Source organism: Lathyrus oleraceus, chromosome 1 (assembly GCF_024323335.1).
Source record: "Lathyrus oleraceus cultivar Zhongwan6 chromosome 1, CAAS_Psat_ZW6_1.0, whole genome shotgun sequence".
NCBI classification, from domain to species: domain Eukaryota; kingdom Viridiplantae; phylum Streptophyta; class Magnoliopsida; order Fabales; family Fabaceae; genus Lathyrus; species Lathyrus oleraceus.
Window position 1 is genome coordinate 45,194,127 of NC_066579.1, and position 14,887 is coordinate 45,209,013.

Consider the following 14,887-nt stretch of genomic DNA (forward strand, 5'->3'; position numbering starts at 1 on the left):
TGGCCTGTTACTTGGCCAGGCACCTGTCTGAAGTCCTCCTTAAGAGGCAATGCCTGTGCTTGTTTATTTTTGTCCCCAAGCAGGAAAAGACCTTGATTAAGGCAATTGGCAGATACAAGAGATGTGCAATCCATCTCCTGCTATTCTTGTTGAGTCATCCCTTTGCTCACACAACTGGTGTTGATGCATTGTGGACATTAACCCAAGATCCATGTACAGTTGTACAGTTGAGTCAGTGTCATAAGTGTAGAAGGGTTCCCACTTTCTGGACCCACACTTCCTTTGTCTGAAGCTCTCCCTGGCCAGGGATAAGAGCTGTGAGGCACACCCCTCACTCCCATTTCATCTGGCTTCACCCTAACTCTCAATGTTAGGGTTAAGAGCTAACATCACCTGATACAGTCGGTTTGCTTTTGCGGCCTAACCCCTTTGTGTGAGCCCACTTTGTCTGGATGTAGTGTGTGCTAACTGTGAATGTTTGCTTTGTTTTGATTATGATTGCATGCTTTGCTTTGCCTGTTTAGGATTAGCTTGCTGCCTGTGCAAGTTAGGATAGAAACCATAACTTAGGGATGATATGCATGATAACATCTAGGCTCGAGTCCAGCTCCCTAGTAGTGTGTCTCCCTTTGTATCTGGTTAGTCTTTCTCCCCTGTTCAGGGGAACTACGTTGCCCTGATCCTCATACCAGATGAGGTACGTAGGCAGGAGACCGTGCGAGGTCTCTCCGGGCACCCTTTTTTCTTTTTGTGTGTGTTTGCTTGACAGTTGCTAGGCTCGAGTTCCCGACTCCTTAGTAGCTTGTTGCTTGTTGGTTCTTGTGTGTGTAGGAGATGGATGTAAGCCCAGTGATTGGCATTCCGTATCCTCTTGTTGTGTGCTTGGAGTCCGGTATAAGTCCATCAAGTGGCATCTGGTTTCCAGTGTGGGTCTGTTTGGTTCGGAAGCTGATGTAAGTCCAGCGATTGGCGTTCGGGTTCCATGTTTGCCTGTTTGTGTGTTTGTGATGATGTCTCAGCGTCTGTGCATGTGTTTTGTTTCGGCGTGCGTGAGCCGAACTACGGTAGCTCTGATTCTCATTCCAGATGAGATACGTAGGCATAGGATGCGATATCCTAGCGAGCCTTCTCCCCTCTTCCTCCACCTGTGTTGTGTGTGTGTGTGTGATGTTTGTTTTAGCAACCTTTTCTTTTCTTTAGAGCGTGGATCCCGTCGAGTACGACGGATGCGTAGGGGTGCTAATACCTTCCCTTCGCATAACCGACTCCCGATCCCATTCTCTTTGGTCGCGAGACCATGTCTTTTCCAGGTTTACTTCGAGCGTTTTCTTTCCCTCTTTTGGGATAAATAACGCACGGTGGCGGCTCTGTGTTGTTTTGTTTTAGCCCGCCGGTTGTTTTTCGCGGATGCGACAGGCCACACACAGAATCACAAGCCTATTCAAATATCTTTTTATCATGTCACATAAAGCCCAAAATTTTCAAATGCATTGATTACCAAAAATTTGGACGTTTTTGCAAACAAAACAGATAAAAGAAAAAAATAGAGACCAAACTTTTGAATGAAAAGAAACTTTTATTGATTGAGAATTTGCCTGTAAATAGGCACTTACATCAGGATGCAATTCCTAGGAAGAGGTAATTGCAATATATATATATATATATATATATATATATATATATATATATATATATATATATATATATATATATATATATATATATATATATATATATATATATATATATATATATATATATATATATATATATATATATATATATATATATATATATATATATTATTACAAGAATGGCAATGTGAAAACGAATTTCCATCAGGTTCCGATTCGGCTATAGCTCCTATGACCTTGACGTTCTCATCCCTTTGCTTTCCGAAGAAATTGATTGAATTGATTCCTACCCTTTGGGGTTTCCAACTGTAGTAGTAAGATGAAATCACAGATCTAATGCAAGACATAGTCGTTCGCTTTAAATCCTTAACTTTTTCCTGGATTATCCTTTTGGATTTTCAATCCACCAGGGTACCCTTTTTTGCCTAAGCTGTCCTTTCGGGTTTTCAGCTTAGCGGGTGTACTTATATTTTATTTTTTTATCCCTAATTTTTGCCCGAACCTTTTATTCATTTTTTTTGTGGTTCGCCGGGATACCCATTTTTTCCTAAGTCGTCGACTTAGCAGGTCCTTTTTATACGAAGTATTTTTTGACTAAGTCTGCAATCACATGGAGTGGGAAGCCTTCACCGTCCATAGTGGTGAGCATCATGGCTCCGCTAGAGAAGACTTTCCTTACCACGTATGAGCCTTCATAATTCGGAGTCCACTTGCCCCTGTGATCAGATTAAGGAAGAATAGGTCTTTTCAAGACAGGGTCGCCAGCTTTGTAATTCTGAGGACGAACTCTTCGATCGAATGCCTTTTTCATCCGCTTTTGATATGATTACCCATGACAGATAACAACCATTCTTTTCTCTTCGATGAGGTTCAACTAATTAAATCTAGTATGCACTCACTCGGCCTCGTCGAGTTTCACATCTTCCATCAACCTTAAGGAAGGGAATTCAACTTTGACAGGCAAAATTGCCTCCATGCCATAAAACAACGAAAATGGAGTTTCCCCAGTCAAGGTACGTACCGAAGTACGGTAACCATGTAAGACGAAAGGTAGCATTTCATGATAGTCCTTGTAGGTTAAGAACATATTTTGTACTATCTTTTTTATGTTCTTATTGGCTTCCTCCACTGCCCCATTCATCTTCGGTTGGTAAGGAGAGGAATTATGATATTGAATCTTGAAACTCTTACACAACTATGTCATCATCTTGTTGTTGAGATTGGACCCATTGTTTGTTATGAACTTCTCAGGGATTCCATAACGGCATATGATATTCTGTTTGATAAAAACAAGCAACCACCTATTTAGTCACATTGGCGTAGGAAGCAGCTTTCACCCACTTGGTAAATTAATCAATAGCCACTAAGATGAAGCGATGTCCATTTGAAGCAGTGGGCTCAATGCGCCCGATCATACCGATACCCCACATTGTCGAAGGCCCACGGAGAAGTCAAAACATTCAAAGGCATGGGAGGAACATGGATTTTATCAGCGTAAATTTGGCATTTGTGACATGATCTGGCATGAATGTGGCAGTCGGTTTCCATGGTCATCCAATAATAACCTACTCTCCGAATCTTTTTCGCCATGGCATGACCACTGGAGTGTGTTCCAAATGAACCCTCATGAATATCCTCAATGACTTTATCTGCCTCATATCTATCCACGCATCTAAGCAGGACAGAATCGTGATTCCTCTTATACAACACATGACCACTTAAGAAAAACCTGGCAGACATCTTTCTTAGTGTTTTCTTGTTAGGGATAGACGCATCCTCTGGGTATTCCTGTTTCTCAAGGTATCTCTTAATATCATAAAACCAGGGTTTATCATCCCGCACTTCATCATTAGTGTAGCAAAAGGCTGGCTCATCCAACCTCATAATGTTGATGGAGGGGGGCCCATTCGCCCATTTGACTTTGAAAATGGATGTCAAAGTGGCCAGTGCGTCTGCTAAATGATTCTATTCTCTTGGAATATGATCAAACGTGATGTCCTCAAACTATGGAATCAACTTCATCACGTGCTCTCGGTATGGAATCAAATTTGGGTGACGAGTCTCCCAATCTCCATTGATTTGGCTGATGACCAGAGCAGAATCCACATACACTTCAAGATACTTGATTCTTAAATCAATAGTAGCTTCAATCCCATATATGCAGGCTTTAAATTCTTCCATATTATTTGTGCAGTCAAAACAGATTCTGGAAGTGAAAGGTGTTGGTTCTATGGATTGGCATCAATTTTGGTAAAACTTAGTGTTATCACAAGATGTCACGCTTGTATTCTTAACATGTGATATCAGCCTTCTGCAGGTTGGTTAATATGGTTGTGCAGGATTTATTCAAGATGTCAGACTCGATGTTATGACATGTGTATACAGAACATTCAGTCTGAATGTTGTGTATTTTGTTGTTGCGCTTTTCATGCAAGTCTGTGTGTACTTATGTGGAGATTGCATGCATTATTCAAGGAGTAATTCTATTTAAAGCCAGAATATTCTATCTCCCTAAAAGGAATGATTAGTTATTATTTCTTAGGGAATATACAATAAAGAGAATTAGGGTTTCATGCTACCCAGGCCCATTCAGAAAGCTTCAATATAAAGACTTTGTAAATCCTATTTTAGACATAGAAAATACGAACGTAAAGTGGGTGAGGATTAGGGTTTTAGTCTTGTGTGAGTTTGTGAATTGTGAGCCATTCATACATCTTGTTGATGTGTGAATTGGACTGAGTTTTTGAGTTGTAATTTGTCCACTCTAAGCTTTGAAGTACGAGTGTATTTGTTTACTTTATTGAAGCTTTTAAGCAAGATCAAGTGTGTGTCCGTGAAGTGTGTCTTCTTTCTTTTTGGTATTTGCTCTAGTATCACTGCTGTGATTGAGGGGGAGTGAGTAGGGTCTCTTATCTAAGAGTTCTTAGATAGAAATCACACGGGTAGAGATTAGGTGAAAAGACTGTAACTTGAAGTTGTTTGTTGAGAGTCTTTGAACTAATTCTGTTTAGTGGATTTCCTTCCTGGCTTGGTAGCCCCCAGATGTAGGTGTGTTTGCACCGAACTAGTTTAACAATTGCTTGTGTCATTTTTCAATTGTTTAATGATTTTTATTCTTTTCATATTTCATCTGTTGTTCAGATATTAGTGTCGTGACATTACCTTCGACATCTCATATCTGATACCAGAATTTCAATTAGTATCAGAGTAGGCATCCTGCTCTGGTTCTGGGTGAGATCTTGGGACGTTACTTTCTGGTACTATGGACAGAGACGGAGGATCTATAAACAGACCACCAATTCTGGATGGATCTAACTATGATTACTGGAAACCTCGGATGGTAGCCTTCTTGAAATCTTTGGACAATAAGGCTTGGAAAGTTGTTCTAACAGGCTGGGAACATCCTTTCTCTACTGAGGATGGAAAAGTTACAACTGATAAGAAGCCTGAGGAAGAATGGACCAAGGAGGAGGTTGAACTAGCTCTTGGAAACTCTAAAGCGTTGAATGCTATATTCAATGGGATTGATAAGAACATCTTCAGACTGGTGAACAATTGTGAGGTGGCTAAAGATGCTTGGGATATTCTCAAAACCACTCATGAAGGTACCTCTAGAGTAAAGATGTCTAGATTGCAGCTGCTTACTACCAAGTTTGAAAATTTCAGGATGAAAGAAGATGAGAGTATTCATGATTTCCATATGAATATTCTTGAGATTGCTAATTCCTCAGGTGCCCTGGGTAAGAAGATGTCATATGAGAAGCTTGTGAGGAAAATTCTCAGGTCACTTCCCAAAAGATTTACCATGAAAGTGACAGCCATAGAAGAATCTCAAGATATCTGCAAGATGAGAGTGGATGAGCTAATTGGATCCCTCCAAACATTCGAGTTGGGAGTGAGTGATGGATCTGAAAAGAAAGTCAAAAGCATAGCCTTTGTGTCCAACACTGAAGATAAAAAGGAAGAAAGTAGTCAGGATACTGATGAAGGTATGTCAAATGACTTAGTGCTACTTGGAAGACAATTCAACAAAATCCTGAAGAGAATGGATGTAAAGTCAAAGCTAATGTCAAGAACAACTCATTTGACATCAGTAGGTCCAATGATGCTGGACGAAGAACAAGATCTGAAGAAAAATCCAAACAGAGCAAAGGAATTCGATGCCATGAATATGAAGGGTATGGTCACATTAGAGCTGAATGTGGGACCTACCTCAAGAAACAGAAGAAGAGTCTTGTTGCTACTTGGTCTGATGATGACTCTGAAAGTGAAACAGAAGGAGAATCTGCCAATCTTGTGATTGCCTTGACTGGGAAATGTGATCCTGATGAAGATTCCAGTGATGATGAATTAACCTTTGATGAATTAGCTACTACTTACAGGAAGTTGTGTTTCAGAAGTGAAGAAGTGTGTCAACAAGTGGAGAAGCAGAAGAAACTAATAACCCAACTAGAGGCTGAGAAGACAAAACACTTAGAAACCATTTCTAATTTGAAGATTGAAGTCGTGTTTCTGAATTCCAAACTGGATGAGATGGCTAAGTTTGTCAAAATGCTAAATAGTGGATCTGACACCTTAGACAAAATCCTCCAGGCTGGAAAGATGATAGGAGACATGATTGGCCTTGGGTTTAATGAATCTTCTCCTAATTATAGTCCCTATGATAGAAAACCAAAGATGTCACATCAGGTGTCTCAACATCACAAGGGAAGACAACATAAGCACTCAGAAGGAAAATACCAAAGATGGAGATGCCATTACTGTGGGAAATTTGGTCACATAAAACCATTCTTCTTTAGGTTGTATGGTTATCCCAGTCCTACTCATCAACCTAGACTCAAACAACACAGAAAACAGTTGACTCCTAGGGTTGGTGTTACTATCTTGATAGCTCACACTTCCTTCAGAGTCTTAGCCAAGGAAGATTGGTACTTTGACAGTGGATGCTCCAGAGATATCACTGGAAGCAAAAATCTGTTGGTTGACCTTCAATCTCATGTCACCAGCTATATAACTTTTGGTGATGGATCAAAGGGTGAAATCAAGGGGATTGGAAAGCTAAACTGCTCTTGAGTTCCTAACCTTGATAATGTGTTGCTTCTTAAAGGATTGAGTGCAAACCTAATCAGCATCAGTCAACTATGTGATCAAGGTCTCAATGTGAACTTCACAAAAATTGAATGCTTGGTAACTAATAAAAAAATGAAGTGATCATGAGAGGAATCAGATCTAAGGACAACAGCTACATGTGGATTCCTCAAGGAACTAGTTATTCATCAATATGTGCTCTAGCTAAAGAAGAAGAAGAAAAAGTGAAACTATGGCATCAAAAACTGGGTCATCTGCATCTTAAAGGGATGAAGAGGATTTTATCTGTTGAAGATGTCAAAGGAATCCCAAAATTAAAGATTGAAGAAGGAAGAGTATGTGGTGAATGTCAGATTGGAAAGCGGACAAAGATGTCACATCAGAAGATCAAACATGACACCACATCTAAAGTGCTGGAACTTCTCCACATGGACTTGATGGGACCTATGCAGGTGGAAAGTCTTGGTGGGAAAAGGTATGCTTATGTTGTGGTGGATGACTTCTCCAGATATACCTGGGTGAATTTTATAAGAGAAAAATCGGATGTGTTTGATGTGTTCAAAGACCTTTGCCAAAGACTTCAAAGACAAAGAGAGAGTCATGTTATCAGAATCAGAAGTGATCATGGGAAAGAATTTGAGAACAGTAAATTTGCTGATTTCTACTCATCTGAAGGGATTGGACAGGAGTTCTCTTCTCCCATTACCCCTCAGCAAAATGGTGTGGTGGAAAGGAAAAATAGAACTCTCCAAGAATCTGCTAGAGCTATGATTCATGCTAAGAAGTTGCCTTACCACTTTTGGGTTGAAGCTATGAACACTGCTTGCTATGTTCATAACAGAGTAACCCTGAGAAAAGGGACCTCAACCACTTTATATGAAGTCTGGAAGGGAAGAAGGCCTACTGTCAAATACTTCCATGTGTTTGGTAGCAAATGCTATATCCTGGATGATCGTGAACAAAGAAGGAAAATGGACCCCAAGAGTGATGAAGGAATATTTCTGGGCTACTCAACAAACAGCAGAGCCTTTAGAGTCTTTAATTCCATAACTAAAGTTATGATGGAATCTATCAATGTTGTTGATGATCAAGAGACTGATGTCACAGACGATGTTGAAACATTTCTGAATGAAGCCCCAGTTGAACCTTCTGATAAAAGTAGTGAGAGTGAGTCCACTCAAGCTGAACCTGAAGCTGATCAAGTAAACAAGGGACCCTCTATCAGAATTCAGAAGGATCATCCTAAAGATCTAATTATAGGAGATCTAAATAAAGGAGTCACCACTAGATCAAGGGAAGTGATGTCACATGCCTGTTTTGTGTCAAAGATTGAGCCTAAGAACGTTAAAGAAGCCTTAACTGATGAATTCTTGATCAATGCCATGCAGGAAGAGTTAGGCCAATTCAAGAGAAATGGAGTATGGTAATTGGTTCCAAGACCTGAAGGAATAAATGTTATTGGAACAAAGTGGGTATACAAGAATAAATCTGATGAAAAAGGTGTGGTTACTAGGAATAAATCAAGATTAGTAGCTCAAGGATACACTCAAGTTGAAGGAGTTGATTTTGATGAAACATTTGCTCATGTAGCTCGCCTGGAGTCCATTAGATTATTGCTAGGAGTGGCATGTATTCTGAAGTTTAAACTGTTCCAAATGGATGTGAAAAGTGCCTTCTTAAATGGCTACTTGAATGAGGAAGTATATGTTGAACAACCAAAGGGATTCACATATCCAAATCTTCCAAAGCATGTGTATAACTTGAGGAAAGCTCTTTATGGGTTGAAACAAGCTCCGAGAGCTTGGTATGAGAGACTCACGGTGTTTCTCATTGACAATGGATACAGAAAGGGAGACATTGATAAGACTTTATTTGTCAAAGATGAAGGAGGAAAGCTTATGACTAGACTTTACACTCACGTAGTTTTTTCCTTCCATTTTATGCTATAAAAAAGGTCAAAGTTATTTTAGTTAGTGGTTTTGGATTTTCTTGAGAAAGGAGTTTGACGTTGGATCAAGCATTTTTATTTGCGATGAAAAATATGAAATGATTTGAAGATGGTTAATGGTGAAATACTTCAGAAATTGGAAAGATGAAAACTAGGTGTTGACCAAGTGTTTTTGAAAATGAAGCTTGATATTGAACAAATATTTTTATTTCTTTGAAAAATGTTGATTTTATTCTTTTTGTCATCACTTTTTATTAATTCATTTATCTAACTAATGGAAATAAAAGGAGGAAAATAAATAAAAAATACAAACAAGGGATGGGGATATGTTTTTCATTTGGGAAATAATAGAAAATGCAATAAAGCAAATAAGTGATGAAATAAAATTAAACAACCAACGTAAATAAATATAAACAAAAAATAGGAAATAAATCACACACAAAATTAAGATAAAAAAATCGATAAATTTATTTTTTTTATTATTTTTTTTATAAAAGAAAAAAAAACTCTAAAGATCAAATTAAATAAAAATATCTAAATATAAAGATAAATAAGATAAATATTTTTTTGTCTTTTTATATTATAAAACCTAATCTCTCATTTTAATTAGATAATAAAATAATTTGATATTTTATTATTATTTTTTTAATAAAAACTAAAAAAAAATAACTAAAATTAAAAGAAGATAACAAACAAAAAAATAAAAATAAAAACAGTCACGAGCTTAAAGGGAGTGTAAAATAGAGCTTTATTGGACCCCTTGCTGCAAAATGTGTCAAGGCTCAATTGCTCTAAAAATCCTAGCTCAAGGGAAAGAGAGATACGCTCTATTCCTCTTCCAAAAGGGTCAAACCATTTTTTCAAACAACAAAACAGGGTCACTTACTAGACGACATGTGGCACCTTGGAACCAAAGGAAAAGGGAAAAGAAAAGATGGGAATATGACTTGTTTTTTTAAATAGAACAAAACCAATTAAAATAAAAGCACATTGCTATCCATATTCCCCTTTTTTAAGAAAAAAATATAGTACTAATAAACAAAATAGCGATTAAAAGAAAAACAACAAACAAAGAAACAAGAGAGAGCTCTCCTTCCTCACTCAAACGATTGAATCATGAAAGCGGGGGGGCGGGCGGTCAGTTATCCCAACAAAGGCGGCAGTGACGCCCCATCCTCTTTCAAAATCTCACATTCGCCTCTCTCATAATCTCGACCGAAACAACAAATCAAACGATACCCTTTTTCTCATTTGAAACATTAACCCATAAATTCTCAAGATTTCAACGTATAAAAGCAATTATGAGTTCAACTGGTAAAGGGAGACATGAAAACTACTAAACCATAGACCCTATATGTAAATTATAGAGGTGTTACTCACATTTAAGTCGACTATTTGGTCATTGTTTATTAAATTTGAATCAGCATGAAAAATGGGATCTTATGACCAAATGAAATTGTCATAAAATGTGAGATGCATATGACTATGCAAATGTAAATATTTAAGAGGGACAAAATTTAGGGTAACAATCCTTCGTTCAATAAATCAGTAGTTAAATCCATTATAAAGCTCCTTTTTTAGCCTAGCAATTTGATTTAAGTCAATGTACTGAGTATAGCTTGAATCACAAGTTAGAATACTTAAATCAAGGATGATGTAAAGTCTGATTCATATCATATATATATAACATGACTCAAATCATAACCTTGCTTGAAAGTTAGTACTTCTCACTAACTAGTGTGATTTGAATCATGAATATGTAATCCAAATCACACCAATCTTTAACTTGAATCATAAGATTTGGGTGATTTGGTTCATGGCATAAATCTCCTACTATCCAACATTTGATTCAAGTTATTATTATTTTTGATTTGAATCTTATTCACTCTTTGTTTTTCTTGTGAGTCTACCCCCTAGCACCATATCTCATACCTTCTCTTCTGGTCTATGATATATAGGGCGATAAAAAATAATTCAACTTTGCCAAGAACATAGAGAGAACCAAAGTGTGTGCTCTTCATTCACCAACACCTTCTGCTTTAATGATACCTTGAGATTAACCTTCTAAAATATGATTCCTATAAAAATTAATTGTAAAAGAGAGATTCTTTAGTTATTATTCATCATCTTCAATCTTTATCAAAAAACCATTTTTATGGATCTCCAACTCTAAAGATTGAATGTGAAAGTTAGATTAAAAATACATTAAAGAATCTAATATTTTTCTTTAAAATTTTATTATGTTATTATATGTATCAAGAGGAAGAATTGTCTCTAGAGCATTGATATTGACAATGTGTTATTCAATGAGAAAGAAGGGTTTCTCTAAACTCCCTTAAAGACTGAAGAATACACACCTCTATTATATCTTTGTAATATGGTCAGAAATCCTCTTAATGACCTGTGAAAGTTAGATTAAAACAAGGAGGAGGTTGTAAAAGAAGATGAAAACAGTTGGTGAAAATTAACTATATTCACTTATTTATAAAACAATCATCAAACCATTTAAGGCATCATGGTTTGAAATGCTTAACAATCAAAATGTTGAACAATTATCAAAGATTGTCAAACAGTAATGAATTAGTGTGTTTTACACATGCAAGGAAACATATCCATCTATTTATGATTGATCCTATTTTTATTATGATATGTTATCGTTTACTAATCAGTTTGTGTATAATTAAGCTTAGAAAACCAAAATTGATTATGATTTGTTATCGTTTACTAATCAGTTTGTGTATAATTAAGCTTAGATAATCAAAATTGATATGAAACCTCGTTCATGCATGAACCATTAAAACTGTTTTTAGTTTAGCTTAAAAAGAATTAAATTAATTACTATTTTCACATTTTATAAATTACTGACAACTTCATGATCAATATCAAAGTCTTTCCCAATTAATTTTGTAAAACCAACTGGTACGACCGACTCAGACCCTATTTTGATTCGAATAACTTCATCAACTCAGACCCTATTTTGATTCGAATAACTTCATCAATGCATATATTTCATCTTCCTCTATTTTCTTTCAAAATCATTTTTCTCTCTCCAACCTTCAACCATCAATACTCAACCTGAGGCAATTTCAATAACCAGCATAAAAAATATTTTCAATTCAATCTACATTACCCACTTTAATTGAGATAAATATCTACTAAGAAAATCAATGTGATTAAAAACATTTGGAGGTGTGCGTAACCCCAATATCAACCAATTCTGAACAGGGCTTTAAACACCACACAATCAATATGAGGAGATAGCTATCAAAGCAATCATTATTAATACTATGCTCTGCAAAATATGCTTTATTACTCCCGCAAACTTAATTTTTCTATTTTAAAACAACATAATCAGTGCAATCAAACTAAAAACTAAAAACTGTTTCAATAAAGCAAAATAGAACGATGGAGTTGCTCATATTCTATGGGTGTAAAGTGTCTGTCATGCATATAGCATTCAGTACGAGGAATTGTTTATAATCATCACAACCACCGCCCAATCTTATGTTACTCTAAACATTACTAATTAACAAGTAATTCAAAATGAATGTCGTGCTGTTATTTAACTCCAAACTCGTAGGATACAAGAGATGAAGCTGATAGACAACACAAAATATTTGAGTTTGTTCAGACTCTTAATCCAATTTAATGAAAAAATAAGAGTGCAGTGATTGAAAAACTCAGTACAACAACTGAAATTAAAATAGCACAATTGAAAAGGCTCAGAGTATATATTACAGCTCTATCAATCACGAATTTTCAGAAGCAGAACTGGCATAAAGCTGAAAAAATTGTCATCACAGCCAAATATCATTATAACAATTGAAAATAATAATAATAAAAAATTTACAATAACAAATTATGTATGGCTCATATCAAGAAATTCAACCAATTATTCCGATATACTTCATACAGAAAACTCAGAAGCGCGGATAAAATGTAATCATTGCCAGATTTTAGGGTTATAAATTAGAGATGTGGCGAATTTTTTTAGAGGCATAAACATTGAAAGGTTAAAGCACCACGTGAAAACCGCCAGAAATTCAATTTGTGCCTCTATGACTAGCTTTGATTTTCATGGAATAAAATCGAAAACAAGCTAAAGGTGTAGTGAGGCAAATTCAAACCGGATTATGAAAAGTGAGTAATTAAGCCAAAAGAAAGGGATCTAGAACGCGCATGGATGTAGAAAAGTTAACAAGATAAAGAATTGAAAATTTATAGATCTAGAGAATGAATTATGCAATGAAGAAGTTGAAGGCTGCCTATTGATTTATATATGCGTGTGAAACCCTAAAAACCCGAGGTTCAAGGGCCAACATCATGACGGAAGAATGGGTCTAATAGAATTGGTCATAAGCCCATTTGGAGTAAAAACATTCATAAAATAAATTTCTTCACATAAATGAATATGAAATTTACAAAAATTTAGCAAAAAAAAAAGCCTAAGTAAAGTTCCAATTTTTAAATATAACAAGTTCTAAAAAATCATAACATAACATAACGGAACTAAGAGTGATTACAATTACGGTCATATGGTTTTATCAAACTGCCATGCCCTTTTAGCTTTCTATTTGATTGGATGGTTCGGATCGGGTTTTGAAACATTGAAAGTATTAGAGTTTATGTTGTTATCATTACTCAAAAATGAATTTTAAATTATTTATTATTGAAACTGATCTTGAAAGAACAAGATTCAATCACTTTCATGATTGATTCAAGATTCTTATTCTTCATTCTTCACTCGAGTAATTCAGTCACACTTTTGTTACAAAATGATTATGCTGCACAATAATTTAAAATGAGGAGAGAAAATATTTTATAAAAAAAAAAAAAAATAGATTTTGGGATAAGAGAAAAAGAATGTATTTAATTAAAAAGTTTTCTTAGAACACATATTTCTAACTATTATTAGATTGCATGCATATTAAGTAGTTCTCAAACTAACACTATTCGACTCATTACAACACACATTCCTCTTTCTAACTTCGACTTAATGCAAACGACATTCAACTATCTATCGAGTACACAGAACTCCGACTACTACTTGTTGTATTTGACTCTCTGTCGAATACATACATCTTTGTCTACTATAAGCTATATTTGAACTTCTATCGAATACATGCAGATTCAATTGTTACACACTAAGTTCAACTTTGTCAAATACATGTTACTTCGACTCAGTCAAATTCTACATCTACACATACATGTTTAAAACAAAGAATTGCATATTTAACACACCACCTAATTCATTACTTCAAGATTTTCACATGCAATATATTCAATCAGATTCACCATCCATGTTGCTTGACATGCACAAAGAGAGGCGGTTATGTACTCAGCCTCACATGATGACAGCGCTACAACTGCCTCTTTTCTTTAGCTACAAGCAACTGGTGCACCACCTAACATAAACATATAACCAGTTGTGGATTTTCTATCCTCGACATCCCCATACCAACTTGAGTCAGTGTATCCAACTAGTTTGTATTCCTTTCCTTCATCGGTTGCAAGAAACAAAATGTCATTGTCGAGTTTTCCTTTTAGATACCTTATTATCCTCTTTGTGGCTGCAAGGTGTGATACATTCGGCTTTTGCATGAATTTACTCATCATACCTACATTATGTGTTATATTAGGCCTTGTGTGACAAAGTTATCTTAATGATCCAATGAGTCTTCTGTATTTCATCAATTTCAGGTTTGGTTCAGCATGTGTTGAAGTTGCATTGCAATCCTCCATCTCAAATATTTTGAGAATTTCACTTGCATATCTTCTTTGGTGCATCATCGGACCTCTACTACTCTTGTTGAATTCGATATCAATGAAGTATGAGATATTTTCCAGGTCAAACATTTTGAAATTCTTGATTGTGTCACTTTTAAAGTCTTCAATCTCCTTCTTGCAACTACTTATTATCAATAGGTCATCGACATAGAGACATAATATAAGCAATTCACTCATGCTTATTCTAACATATGCTTCATGCTCATTTATGCACTTTACAAATTTCTTCTCCTTTAGAAAATCAGATATCTTCTTATTCCAAGTTCTTAGAGCTTGTTCGAGTCCATATAGAGCTTTATGCAACCTGTATGCTTTTATTTCTTGGCTTTACTTCACAAAACCGACTGGTTGTGTTGCATAAACTTCTTATTCTAAGAGGTCATTTGTAAATGCACATTTCACATCCATCTGACACATATATCAATTGTTT

The 14,887-nt window shown here is 35.9% G+C and overlaps 4 non-coding genes across 4 annotated transcripts; all 4 read right to left on the minus strand.

Annotated features, from left to right (window-relative positions):
• Positions 1-12,079: 12,079 nt before the first annotated feature.
• On the minus strand, positions 12,080-12,163 carry LOC127116796 (small nucleolar RNA snoR8a). Its single transcript, XR_007801583.1, has one exon. It is a non-coding gene; the product is annotated as a small nucleolar RNA snoR8a (small nucleolar RNA).
• A 52-nt stretch (positions 12,164-12,215) lies between these two features.
• LOC127116792 (small nucleolar RNA snoR97) lies at positions 12,216-12,322 on the minus strand. The gene has a single exon (XR_007801580.1). It is a non-coding gene; the product is annotated as a small nucleolar RNA snoR97 (small nucleolar RNA).
• Positions 12,323-12,385: 63 nt separating this feature from the next.
• LOC127116761 (small nucleolar RNA Z223) lies at positions 12,386-12,479 on the minus strand. Its single transcript, XR_007801551.1, has one exon. It is a non-coding gene; the product is annotated as a small nucleolar RNA Z223 (small nucleolar RNA).
• Positions 12,480-12,536: 57 nt separating this feature from the next.
• LOC127116798 (small nucleolar RNA U36a) lies at positions 12,537-12,622 on the minus strand. The gene has a single exon (XR_007801585.1). It is a non-coding gene; the product is annotated as a small nucleolar RNA U36a (small nucleolar RNA).
• Between the last annotated feature and the right edge of the window lie 2,265 nt (positions 12,623-14,887).